Raw genomic sequence first — 14,441 nt, forward strand, 5'->3', positions numbered from 1 at the left:
AGCACGTTGCTGGCTGGAGGTCTGTGGCCAGTGTTGTTCCACAAGGATCAGAACTGGGACACCTATTGTTTGTAACATATATTAATGATTAACATGGAAATGTAAACAATTTAATTAACAAGTTTCTAGATGGTACAAATTGATGAAGTTGTGAATCATGAAGAATGTTGTCAAAGGATACAGCAAGAAAGTTGAAAAACCCATACGGAGACAGATTTTAATCCAGACAAGTGTGAGGTGATGTAAGTGTGAGGTACATTGCAAGATGAATGTATTCACTAAACTGAAGGGCTCTCAGCAGCATTGATGAACACAGGGATCTTCAGCGGCAAGTTCACAGCTCCCTGAAAGTGGTGAAGGATCTGTATGGCATACTTGCCTTCTTTTGTCAGGGAACTGAATATGAAACTGTCAGACCCCTGACAAAAATCCAAGTCTTTCCAACCTCTCCAAATCCAGGCAACATCCTGGTAAACCTGTTTTCACGCTGTCCAAAGCCTCCACATCCTCCTTTTAATGTGGTGATCAAAACAGCACACAATACTCAAAAGGTGGCCTAATTATAGTTTTATTTATTTTTAATATATTCAGTCCCTTGCGCAGGGGGACCTAGAATCAGGGGATGTAGAGTCACTAGATAGAGCTGAGAAATTCTAAGGGTAAAAAGATCCTCTTGGAAGTTATCTACAGGCCCCCAAACAGTAGTCTGGATGTCAGATGTAAGTTGAATCAGGAGTTGAAATTGGCCTGTTGCAAAGTTGTTATGGGGGATTTCAACATGCAGGTAGACTGGGAGAATCAGGATGGTATTGGACCTCAAGAAAGAGACTTTGTGGAGTGCCTCCAAGATGGATTTTTAGAACAGCTGGTGCTGGAGCCGACCAGGGAGAAGGCAATTCTGGATCTGGTATTGTGCAATGAACAAGAATTGATCAGGGACCTCAAAGTGAAGGAGCCATTGGGAAGTAGTGACCATAATACAATAAGCTTCAATCTGCAATATGAGAGGGAGAGGGTACAATCGGAAGTGACAATATTTCAGTTGAATAAAGGGAACTATGGAGCTATGAGTGAGGAGCTGGCCAAAGTTCAATGGTGAAATACCTTAGCAAGGATGACAGTAGAGGAACAATGACAGATATTTCTGTGTATAATGAAGATGATGCAGGATCAGTTCATTCCAAAAAGGAAGAAAGATCCTAGGAGGAGGCATGGGTGGCCGTGGCTGACAAGGGAAGTTAAGAAACATATAAAGTTAAAAGAGAAAAAGTATAACATAGCAAAGATAAGTGGGAAAACAGAGGACTGGGAAGCTTTTAAAGAACAACAGAAGATTACTAAGAAGGAAATATGCAGAGAAAAAATGAGGTATGAAGGTAAACTGGCCAAAAATATAAAGCTTTTTTAGGTATGTGAAAGGCATACCTGATGAGGAGAAACTTCTTCACTCAGAGAGTGTGTGTGGAATGCTCTGCCCCAGAGGGCAATGGAGGCCCAGTCTCTGGATTCATTTAAGAAAGAGTTGGATAGAACTCTCAAGGTTAGTGGAATCAAGGGTTATGGAGATAAGGCAGGAACAGGATACTGTTTAAGGATGATCAGCCATGATCATATTGAATGGTGGTGCAGGCTCATAGGGCAGAATGGCCTACTCCTATTGTCTATTGTCTATTGAGTGAAATATGTCTCTTCTTTAGAACACACAACAAATGGGATTCTGGGCTTTATTAATAGGGGGAATGACAACAAACCCATTGGAAAGATGCTGACCCTTGACAAAGCTCGTGTTAGGTCACAGTCAATCATTGCATTCAATTCTGGTCAACAGATTCCTGGTCAGAACGAGGAAGTTAAAGTACCATAGAGGGGCCAGTTCCATACTTTTTGCTTCTCTTTTAGGACTCCGTGGGGTCTCAAGGGTTAAACATTCCCCTGCCAACGGCCTTATTTCATCAACTGAAGGCCTGTACTCTTACAATACAGACAGAACACCTCAGAAGGGTATAATGAAGATGATGCAGGATCAGTTCATTCCAAAAAGGAAGAAAGATCCTAGGAGGAGGCATGGGTGGCCGTGGCTGACAAGGGAAGTTAAGAAACATATAAAGTTAAAAGAGAAAAAGTATAACATAGCAAAGATAAGTGGGAAAACAGAGGACTGGGAAGCTTTTAAAGAACAACAGAAGATTACTAAGAAGGAAATATGCAGAGAAAAAATGAGGTATGAAGGTAAACTGGCCAAAAATATAAAGCTTTTTTAGGTATGTGAAAGGCATACCTGATGAGGAGAAACTTCTTCACTCAGAGAGTGTGTGTGGAATGCTCTGCCCCAGAGGGCAATGGAGGCCCAGTCTCTGGATTCATTTAAGAAAGAGTTGGATAGAACTCTCAAGGTTAGTGGAATCAAGGACAGTATCTCAAAATAGAACCTCTTGCAGCCACACATGTGGATTGCCCCGTAATCCCAGACAGAGGAATTTGCCCTTTCCAGACAAGACTGAGAGCCCTGGGCACAACCCTGTCAAACTGCCTCATGTTCCCATTGTGTTACCTCCCCTCCATATTAGCACAGGTAAGTGAATCCCCCATTTACTGAAGGAAGAATCCTTCTGCCTTAATCTCTTCCCATCAACACATAATCATGAACAATATGATAATCAGTTTCTGTAATCCATTACACATTATCACAGGACATCGTCATTCATCAAGCTTTGTAAGGTCATAATTACCTGCTTTAAACTATGTAATGACAATCGCCCATGTGACTGATAAGTCTTTGTCTAATTCCTATTAAATATATTGTCTCTGTGGGTAAGGCAGAGATTCATGAAGAACAGTCTCTACAAGTAGACACTCAGCTACTTTAGAGACGTTTTGAAACTCTTGCCAGCTGCGCAATAATAAAGCTCCTGCTGTTGTGCAGAAAACTTGCATCGTCTGGATTTGTGGAACAAAATAGGCATCAACAATGAAGGATATGAGTATCCTCAGAGTGTGTAGTGCAGACTTACTGGAGTGGTTCTCTGATGAAGAAAATGCAGTCACTGAATTGATTTGAAGAAATTTGTATTTTCTTTGAAGTGAAGATGTTGAATATATTTTTGATAGAGCTGAATAGGATTATAACAGACTTAGATATAGCAGACAAAAATATTTGTATTCGATAGGTGATGGCACAAGAATTAAGATCAGATGTAAGGTTTTGAGACAGCGGGAGATGAGCAAGTGTTTCTGCTGACTGTATTGGCTGGAAATATGCAGAACATGCTGCCTATTATGGTGGTGCAGGCAGAGGAGAAGATGAATGATTGATAAAAACAATTATATCAGATCTGAGGGAAATAAACTTTGGGGGACATATGGGGAATGAGAATATGGGATTCTGCTACAGAGAGCCAGCTTGGATTTGATGGGCCTCTTTCTGTGCTATACTGCATTTCATTTGGACTTGCTTAACTTGCTCTGGTCACCGATTAAGTTGTCATTTAGGTAAATCTGCTGAGTGTTCCTACTCAGACCAATACACGCTGTCCTTTCTCAGCAGGAGATAATGTTTACTGCCTTATACTGGGTTCTTGGAGGGGGGAGGGGGGATGCTAATGGTGTATGTAACAGTCTGCTCGCATTTATCTGAAATGGCAAAACACCAGTGCAGCCACATTCGGGACAGACTCTGGAAATGTGGGGAATGCCAGAGGGGAATTCTTTACCCATCCCACTTGGAAACTGGCCAAACCAGTCAGACTGGGGAGAAGCTGTTCACCTGCTCTCTGTGTGTGTGGGGGGGAAGGGATTCACTCAGGCATCCATCCTGCTGAGACACCAGTGAATTTACTCATAACCACAGTTGAAGGACTTTTTTTCTCTTGTTCAAACCAAGTAATGAACAATGGTTTTGGCAGCTCATAAAGGTTTGCACATCGAGAACTTAGTTTTGAAAAATGTTCACAACATTGTTGAACATGTACAGATTCACACTGGGTACAGACATTTATTTTCCTTTATTCATTCACAGGAGGAGGGTGTCGCTGGCCCGGCAGCATTTACTGCCCATCCCTAATTGCCCATAGGGCAGGTAAGAGTCGACCACATTGCTGTGGGTCTGAGGTCACAATGTAGGCCAGACCAGGTAAGGATGGCAGCTTCCTTCTTGAAAGGGCACTAGTGAACCAGATGGGTTTTTCTGACAATCGATTAGACTCTTAAATTCCTGAGTTTTTTTAAAAATTGAATTCAAATTCCCCCATCTGCTGCAGCAGGCTTTGAACCCAGGTCTCCAGAACTTTGTCTGGGGCTTTGGATTACCTGTCGAACGACAATACCACTCGGCCAATACTTCCCCACATCGCTGTCCATCTGCACGGAGTGAACAGCGATTTCCTGGATCATCAGGACTGGTTAATCACACATACATTTGCTGAATAATTGCAGGAGTTGGATGGTGATTGACTATTGACATCCATCTCTGAACCATGTATTCTGGGGTTTGTTTCTGATGATGATTGGAAGCACCATCAGTCTTGTTATCTTTTGGGGATAAAAACAGTTTAAAATAGCTTTCTGTTAAATGCAAGGCAATCAAGTCTATCTCATAACTCTCAGGCAGATTAGTTTCTTTTGAAGGGCTCTCCATCTCCCCAGCCTCCAACAGTACAACAACCTCATTGAGTGTCTTTGTGACTATGAATGAGACAATCTGATCAGCTGCTTCTTTCCCTATTCCTATGTCAAGTTGGCTCTTAAACTCCCCTTGCTGCAGTTGTGATCCTACGTCATTGTACAGTGTTGCTCGTATTTCATGTCTTGGCCTATCAGTGTTCATGATACTGCATGTAGCTTCTTGTATATAGGGCTTACAGTGCAAGAGCTCTTTCCTTCCACCAACAGCAGTAGAATTGTACTCAAACAAAACTTAACGAATCACGGCCCAGCATATTCCCCAATTTACCTCTTATCATCAAACCAGAGGATCAATCCTTATTCACCTGTGAGAATTCAGGAGGGCATGCCAGTAACAGCAGCATGAATACCTAAAAATAAGGTGTTAACCTGATGAAGTTACCAAAGAGGACTACTTGTATGTCAAACAGCATAAGCAGTGAGTGATAGACAGAGCAAAGCAATCCGGGAAACAACAGAACAGATCTAAGATCTGCAGTCCAGCCACATCCAGTTGTGAATGAAGTCAGAGCACAGCTGGAGTTCTGAGGACAGTTTTCTTCAAGATATTAACCAACAAGAATGTCAGACTAGATTAATTATCATAAAACTCAAGACGGTTTGATATTCATATATTTACAATCAGAGTTCAATTCACCAAATGTAGCTGAAGGTAAAGATAATCTTCAAGTGATTGTAACAGTGGAGACGTCTGAATAGTTGTTTATCAAATTAAAGTCTGTTGTGTTGAGATAGTAATAATTTTAAAGAGATTTTAAAAAGTAAGGTGACTTGAGTATAATGGAAGAAGTTGATTGGTGGGAAGCTGATAATCTTGTTTTAGCCTGAAGCTAATTTAGGACTAGTTAACAAATAAACACATGGTAGGAAATCCCAGCCCCATGGAGTGCACATCCAGTTCCATGTGGGAAAACCGAGACACTTCTTGTGTGAGCAACAACCACAAGAACATGGAGGAGACACGGGAAATGTCAGGAACACTAGCTTGACTGCGGTTAAAGTACTGCACACACTTCTGATCCCCACATTCCAGGGTTGAAGTGATCACACCAGAGAGGGTACAGAGGAGATTGATCAGAATGTTTCTACAATTAGAGAACTTCTAGGATGAGCTGAGATTTAATTGAAGTGATAAAATGCTGAGGAATACAGATTGAGTGGATGGGAAGGAGCTATTAATTAACAGAGAGGTCAGAAACTGGAGGTTTTAGATTGCAACTAATTCTCAGAAAGAAGGGGGAGGGGAGAATTCATTTCACTCGGAGATGGTGGAGAGCAGGATCTCACCGATGGGGTGGCAGAGGCAGTAAAAAGTGAGGTCTGCAGTTGCTGGAGATCAGAGCTGAAAATGTGTTGCTGGTTAAAGCGCAGCAGGTCAGGCAGCATCCAAGGAACAGGAAATTCGACGTTTCGGGCACAAGCCCTTCATCAGGAATGAGGAATGGCAGAGGCAGTAACCAGCATCACATTTGAGTAAAAGGACATGGATGTAACTGAAATGCTGGAACATGCAGGGTTATGGACTAAAGTGCAGAATGGGATCAATGTAAGTTATTTATCATTTCTCCAGAATATTAAACTCCAGTCCAATTTGAGAATTTATGAGCTTCATCAGACTTGCGAACTCCAAATGTCGGCATAAATTTATCAGAAAGTTGCAGCACAGATATAGCCACTTGGCCCATCCTCGGGTAAAAAATGAGGTCTGCAGATGCTGGAGATCACAGCTGAAAATGTGTTGCTGGTTAAAGCACAGCAGGTTAGGCAGCATCCAAGGAATAGGAAATTCGTTCCTGATGAAGGGCTTATGCCCGAAACGTCGAATTTCCTATTCCTTGGATGCTGCCTAACCTGCTGTGCTTTAACCAGCAACACATTTTCAACTTGGCCCATCCTGTATGTTTTGGCTGTAATAGAATTATCCAGGCTTTACAGCATTCTGTACTCACCAATGACAGCAACAATTTCAGACTCTGAACTCGGCCCTATGTGTTATAATCTGTTTTTTCATTGACAGCCGCACACCTTGTTTCCTGGTTTCTTTCACAGCCATAACTCCATTCCCCGTGGCCTTGAGGGACTACTATTTCTGCTGTTTAATTTCTCCTGCCTTTCCCCTGTGTGACAGACTGTGTGAGTCCTTGTCTCACCCCCACTTCTGTCACAACCTGTTCCATTTCTGATGGTTCCCAGGCCTCTGTGACTTCACTGCGCCCCCTGTATCAATGGCATGAGTTTTGAATTCTCTTCCTCCAGAGATAATTGGAAATCTTTCTGGTTGCAGTTTCCCCCAGATTTTATTTTTAAAAACAGAGCATTTGTGTCGGAGTCAAATGTTCGTGAGCCTTCATCCACAATTCCGAGCATTTGGATGTAATCTGTGACCTGCTCACAGATGTGCAGGTTTTCTCTATTGGCTGTGCTAACATGGTCTGTAGTGTGCAGGTTCGGCGGGCTGGGTTAGTCATGGTTAATGTGAGGTTTTGGGGGTAAGGTGGGAGAGCAGGTCATTGCAGGCTTGATGGACCGAATACCCTCTTTCTGCATCTACGGGATTCTGTGATTCTAACTAGTTGCGATTGCCGTCACGTTTTCCTCATGCCAGGTCATTCAGCTCAGGTACACATGCTGCCTTGGTGTTTCTGTGGGTGCTCACTCACTCCTTTCTTTCAGTTTTACAGCAATTTCAACACTGTATGTGAGGGCAAGAATGAATTTGTAAATACAAATACTCCAACTGAAACCCCTCACAGGTCAGGACCTGTTTCTGCTGCTGATGTCGCTCACAGGGAACAGGAAAATAAAGGTTCAGTCGTACATCTTACAAGGACACAGAGGTTACAATCACCAGGAATGGCTAAACAGCTTAAAACACTTTTCTCAAGAAAAGAGGAGGCTGAAAGACAACCTGGTACAAGCAGGAAGCTTTGTGCCTGTGTTTTCAGAGAGTCGAGGTTGAAATAATTGGGTTGGAAGCATGTTTCCTTGCCCCAGGCCATCAAAGGTGCTATCTATATGTGCATATTTATTTATGTCTATCTGTCTGAGTTAACAATCAGATGGTCTGAGTGTTTTCCCAAATCCCTGATTGAATCTGCCTCCCCCACAATCTCAGGTGCCTCACCACTCACTGGGTCATGGAGAAACTCTGCCGTTACAATGAGAACTGTCTTTGCTGTCACCTTTCCTCATGCTTCCGCCTAATCCCCACTTCCCTTCATTAAATCCCAGCAGCCTCTAGTCCACCCACATGGGCATGTTGAAGAGCATGACAGGAGAATGGATTGAAACCGAGAGTTCAATAGCCAGAATGAAAGAGGAAGGAGGAAATAAACGGTGATTGTGGATCCCAGGGGATACAGACTCCAGGCTGAGACCTTTGTGGGTATTCCCGCAGTAATACGAGACAGCATTCCATGATGCCGGGTAGCAGGAGAGGGAGCCACTGAACATTAGCAGGTTTAGTTCAAACACAGGAGGTTTGTTCAGTCAGTAACAGTGTGTTCAACATGGAGGTGAAGTGAACAGTGAGGGGAAATGTTGCCACAAGCTGCAGATGGACAACTTTCATTGGAAAAGGAGGAGGCCATTCAGCCCCTCAACCCTGCTCGGCCATTCAATATGATCATGGCTGATTTGTGGCCAAACTTGCAATTTTCAAAACTCTCCAAACTCCTCAATAAACTCCTCTCCAACAGACAGGATGAATATTGGAAAACCAATCATCTGCAAATGCTGGGAAATCCAAAACAAAAACAGAAATTGCTGGAAATATTCAGCAGGTCTGGCAGCATCTGTGGAGAGTGAACCTTTGGGTCCAGTGACCAGTCAGGTGACCAGCTACAGCTGACCATTCTGCCATTTCTGTAACACTCTCTGGAACAGGTTCTGGTGCGGGGGGAATGAGAGTGTCAATAACAACTGAGAGAAACAGGAGGATGTGCTCAATCAGAATAAAATCCATTTTGGTCTTTCACTTTTAATTCAACTGCAAAAATTATTCATTATTATTTTAGAAATAATAGGCCAGAAATCAACTCTTCACGCCATTGGGCCTGGGAAACTGTTAATTCTGGCCTGGTCCAGCCTACATGTGAATCCAGACCCTGAATAATGAGGTTGACACTGAACCATCTCCTTGGCAATTAGAATGGATGACAAATGCTGCCCCAGCAAGTGACGCCATGATCCATGAACAAACAAAACAAATCTAATCACCGTGGTTACTTTTTTAGATTAGATTACTTACAGTGTGGAAACAGGCCCTTTGGCCCAACAAGTCCACACCGACCCGCCGAAGCGCAACCCACCCATACCCCTACATTTATCCATTACCTAACACAATGGGCAATTTAGCATGGCCAATTCACCTGACCCGCACATCTTTGGACTGCGGGAGGAAACCGGAGCACCCGGAGGAAACCCACGCAGACACGAGGAGAACGTGCAAACTCCACACAGTCAGTCACCCGAGTCGGGAATTGAACCTGGGTCTCAGGCGCTGTGAGGCAGCAGTGCTAACCACTGTGCCACCGTGCCGCCCATATTGTGAGCTCGCCGGTGTTTCATCAAGCTGGATATCTGAGTGAACTACTTCCCACACTCAGAGCAGGTGAATGGTCTCTCCCCAGTGTGTATACACTGGAGTACAGTGAGGCTGGATGGTGTCCTGAACCCAGTCCCTCAGTGAAGGGGAGAGATGATATTCACCATCCCGGGGTGGGTACAGATACCTCCAAGAGGGATCCAGTGAGAGTTGATTGGGTTAAACTGTTCACATTCATGAAAGAATCAATAATGAGGAGGCAGCGATGTAAAGGGATTGACAAAAGAAGCACATCTGACATGAGACAAAACGCTTTCATGCAGAGAAAGTTTATGGTCAGGAATGCACTGCCGAAGGGTGAGGTGGAGCCAGGTATAATGAAGAGAATAGAATTGAACAGTTACTGGGAGAGAGTGAATGGGAAGGTTTATGGGGTAAAGGTAGAAGAATGGCATTCAGTGAGGTGATCCTTTGGAGAGCTGATGAGCCAATCAGCCTACTTTTGTGCCGTAATAATTCTGTGAACATTTCATTCCGAGTCCTCTAAGGCCCTCTGGGGAAATATCAGGGCAGGGTTTGGGAAGACGTCGGACTGAATGAGGGTCTCAATGAACAAAAGCGAGACACAGATACAGAGAGGTTTCAGGATAGATTGAATCAAATGTTACCAATTTGCACGGCCACCAACATTACAGCAACTACAAATGGGAGTCAACAAGAGAGTGGAATTAGAGCACCAAATAAATCTTAAACATTATGCAGCGAAAGGGGATGCTGGGTAAAGATACCACAGTTAGTGCTTACTTCATTCAAGACATATTAGCCAGGGAGCTCATCGTCTTATATCTATCCTATTGGGCTCTTGAAGAATTTTCTTCATTTCAAGTGTTTCATATTTCGGTCCTCCAGAGAAGACAGCTTCATGCTCCTCAATCTCTCCTGACAGGACAAAGCTGCTGTTAGAATTCAATTCTCTGGGGCATGTTACTAACTGCTTCAAGGATTGCAATTGGCAATTGAAACTGTAAGGTTACTGTATAAACTATCTTCAATTGTATTGCCAGATTGCCAGACACATGAGGGGCTTTAAGAAAGAGAACTTAACTTACAGGCATTGAGTGTCAGAGCACCTACTGTTGTGGGGGCATCCTGTTTAGATACAATCTATTGATAATTGTTAGAATTGACTTATACTGACTCCATAGAAGTGGTCAGAGCATTATAACGGTCATCGAAGCTGGTAACGCATTTCCCATGGGTTAAAAGTCATAAATGATTGCGTAGGAACAAGTTTGGCTAGTAAAGTCCAGTTACTCAAAATCATCCGAGTTTACTTTCAGAAACAAGTGAGAGAAAGCCACATTATTGCATTAGTCCAAATTTAGAATTTCAGGAGAACTGAAGGGAGAGCTGGTGTTGGGAGCTGTAGTAATGAAGGAGATAAACTTGTTTTACAGAGAGAGAGTTCACAGATGGGAAACTCAGCTTTAACATCACATTTAACACACCCAATTTTGCAGGTCCTGAACATTATACGTAATATGGAAGGGGAAAGCAGCATTCCCAGCCAGAGAAACCATTCGTGCTGTGCAGGTGGTCGAGGATTTAACTGGTCATGTGATCTGGGAAGACACCAGTGTGACAGGACCATGGTGAGGTTGTGTAAATGTGGGGACTGTGGGAAGGAATTCACTTATCCCTCCCAACGGGACACTCACTGACACAGTCACACTGGGAAGTGGCTGGTCACCTGCCCCATGTATGGGAAGGGATTTACTCGATCTTGCAATCTGCTGAGGCACCAGAGAGGAACAGAGGATTTAGACCCTTCACCTGCTCAGTATGTGAGAAAGGATTCATTAAAATCTCTCTCCTGCAGAGACATCAGTGCATTCCCACTGGAGAGAGGCCATTCACCTGCTCCATGTGCGGGAAAGGATTCACTCAGTCTTCTGATCTGCTGAGACCCCAGCGAGCCCACTCTGGGGAAAGGCCATTCAGATGCTCAGTGTGTGAAAAGGGTTTCAGTGATACATCCTCCTGCTGATACATCAGACAGTTCACACTGGGTAGGAGTTGTTTACCTCTCAGTGTGACAAGGGATTTGCTGCATCTTCAGAGAGCCCAGTGAGTGTACACAGGGAAGTGGTCATCCCCCTGCTCCATGTGGAGTAGAGTTCACACATCACTGCAGGACTCTGATTCTGCAGTTATTGTCCATCAGAGTCAGGACTGCACCTTGTACATGATGACACTGTTGGAGCATTGATGTTGTGGTTGTTGTTAACCACATTAACTGGGCTGGAGTTGACAGAATTTATATTGCCACTTTCTGAACCTCAGGATGTCTCTCTGGGCAGTGAGTCTTCACAAACAGCAATGTGACAATAAGCAGGGATCATCTGTTTTGATTTAAATTGCAATTGTAGCCCTGCTGCTTCACAGCACCAGGTGCAAGGTTAGAGTCCAGCCTTGGTCAACGGCCTGTATGGAATTCCCACATTCTCCCCATGATAGTGTTGGTCCTCTCCAGGTCCTCCAGCCCAAAGATGTGCAGGTTAGGTGGATCAGTCGTGCTAAATTGTCCAGTGTCCAGGAATGTGCAGACTAGGTGGATCAGCCATGGGAAATGCTGTGTTACAGGGATGGTGTGCTCAGGGTGGGATGTTCTTCGAATGGTCGGTGGGATTTGATGAGCCAATGCTCTCCTTCCACGTTGTTAGGATTCTATTCTATGATTGAGGATAAAAACTACACAGCAGGGTGTCCTTGGAGAAGGAGCATGTGATGTGTATCAATGCTCTCGATGCCTTTAGATAGACGTGGGTACTGCAGGGAATACAGTACTTTATCTCTGTCGCTGCCCCCTCCCCCCAGTTCTACCTTGATTTACTCCCTTCTCACTTTGTCACTTGTAATGGTTTGCTTTGCCCGTAATGGGCTTTGTTTGTAAATATTCAATTGGTTACACGGGTGGTTTACTGCTGGTGATTATATATTAACAAAACCAAAATGGCGTAGTGATGATTTTGATGGGGGGAAAGTTGCTCAGCTGGTTGTGATATCACTTCTGGGTCGGATTACATTAGATTACTTACAGTGTGGAAACAGGGCCTTCGGTCCAACAAGTCCACACTGACCCACCGAAGCGCAACCCACCCATAACCCTACATTTACCCCTTACCTAACACTATGGGCAATTTAGCATGGCCAATTCACCTGACCCGCACATCTTTGGAGAAATGGGGGAAAAAGAACGCTTCACAGCTCACAGAACGAGAATTGAAAAGCAGTTGAATCAAACCAAAAGTTCAGACAGGGAAGGAATATTTCCCTGGAGTTTGAGTAACTGGGAAGTGATGGTGTCCGGGAATAGACAGGATTTTGTTTTATAGGACGTTTGAAATTTTAAAAACTGTTATATTCAGATTGTTTTGATTCTTTTACTTTTATTTATTCTGGAATAAACTTTAACACAAGGTTTGCAAATTTTTTTTTAATGTAAAAGACAAATATTAAATAAAATCCATCAAACCTTCCCTCACTGAAAACTGATGTGGAGGTGCAATCTCCTGGAGAATCTCTGCCCTGCCTACTTCTTCCATGACTATATATATACCTGGGAGATAGTATGGGGCAACTATTTGGCCTTTCAATCCTGCTCCACCAATCAATGGGAAACAGCTGACCATCCAGCTCAGTCTCCTGTTCCTGCGGTGTTCCAATCCCCTTAGAGATAGTTCTTTGAAGTAAATTCATCAAAGTCCTGCTTTGGCTTCACTGCCTTTTGTTCCAGTGATGTTGCTGTGTTACTGTGCGGGTGTAGGCAGGGGTAATATGATGGTGCTGCCTCCTGGAGAATGCACTCAGCGTCCCTCATCATCCTGCAGGAACATCAACTGGGTTTCAGCATCTAGAGGTGGAAACCATTTCCAGGATATGGGCATCACTGGCTCAGCCAGCATTTATTCCCCATCTCTAGTTACCCTTGAGAAGATGCTGTCTTGAACGATTTGCAGTCCATTTGGCGCAGGTAGACCAACAATGCTGGGAGGGAGAGTGTTGCAGGATTTTGGCCGATTAACTCTCAGTCTTTGGTTTGTCAAATGCTGGTTAAATTAATCATTATCTGCACATGATTTTGAGATTTCAGTCTGTGAATCTTCACCATCCAGCACCTTGTGTAAAGGAATATGCACAGATCAGAAATTCAGAACAGAGAATTCTAGTTTCTCTGGAATATCTTTTTTCCCTTTCTTCCCCCAAAGCTGTAACCCTCCAGCCCACATACTCTCTCCCACCATTCAGACTCTGCTGTCCCTAATGTACACCCTCACCATTCTCATAGCTGATAAACACAGCCATACCACCACTTCCCATCCAGGTCAGACTCTGCACCCTTTCTGGGTTCACTTCCTTTCCCTTCAGTTGCTGCAAGTCAATAATGTAACCTCAGAATGAAACAAAAAGAAACAGAAAGGAAGGTGACAGATCCTGGACAGAAAAGGAACCTTCAGTCTGGGAGAATAGGTCAGAGCCTTCTTTGTTTCCCATTGGTCGATTCCCAGCATTATGACGCATTGGGGATGGAACTTGGTCCCACGTGGGTGTGGTGACACCTTAACTCCCTGGCAGATCAATACTACAAGCAGATGCGTCCCTCTTCCAGCCAATCACAGTGTGAAATACTTTCCGCTAGTTACCCCAAAGCACATGTTCCAAAACCCGCCCACATTCTGCACATGTACAGTGCCGGGTTTCCCCACACACGCGTGGTCCCTGCCTCTGGGATTGTGGGAGTTGTAGTCCCCAGGAAGCCACTGGAGTCCTGTCTCTGGAACGTGAATGAAAACTGTGGGGTGGAGAATGTGGGTATTGGATTCCCATTCAGACACACAGGACATGTGAGCTGTCACTGGGTTTTGCTGAGACATCCACTTAGACAACCCAATTTCTGATGTAAGGAATATAGAATTAGCCAATTGCGGGTGGGAGGTTAATAGGGAGGAGCAGATTTTAAGCAGAGGTAGCTGAGTGGTTAGCACTGCTGCCTCACAGGATTAGGGACCCAGGTTTGATTCTAGCCTTAGGCGACTGTGTGGAGTACACACGTTCTCCCCGCATCTGCGTGGATTTTCTCTGGGTGCTCCAGTTTCCTCCCACAGTCCAAAGACATGCAGGTTAGGTGGACTGGCCATGCAAAATTGTCCAGTTT

General features: G+C 44.1%; 1 long non-coding RNA gene across 2 annotated transcripts in view; it reads left to right on the forward strand.

Annotated features, from left to right (window-relative positions):
• Window positions 1–14,441, forward strand: part of LOC132815943 (uncharacterized) — a 56,041-nt gene that overhangs the window by 19,963 nt on the left and 21,637 nt on the right. For both annotated transcript variants that reach the window (XR_009644723.1, XR_009644722.1), the window contains one exon: window positions 4,016–4,129. This is a non-coding gene — a long non-coding RNA (uncharacterized LOC132815943). The remainder of the gene's footprint in view (window positions 1–4,015; window positions 4,130–14,441) is intronic.

This window comes from Hemiscyllium ocellatum, chromosome 5 (genome assembly GCF_020745735.1).
Source record: "Hemiscyllium ocellatum isolate sHemOce1 chromosome 5, sHemOce1.pat.X.cur, whole genome shotgun sequence".
Taxonomy (NCBI): Eukaryota; Metazoa; Chordata; class Chondrichthyes; order Orectolobiformes; family Hemiscylliidae; genus Hemiscyllium; species Hemiscyllium ocellatum.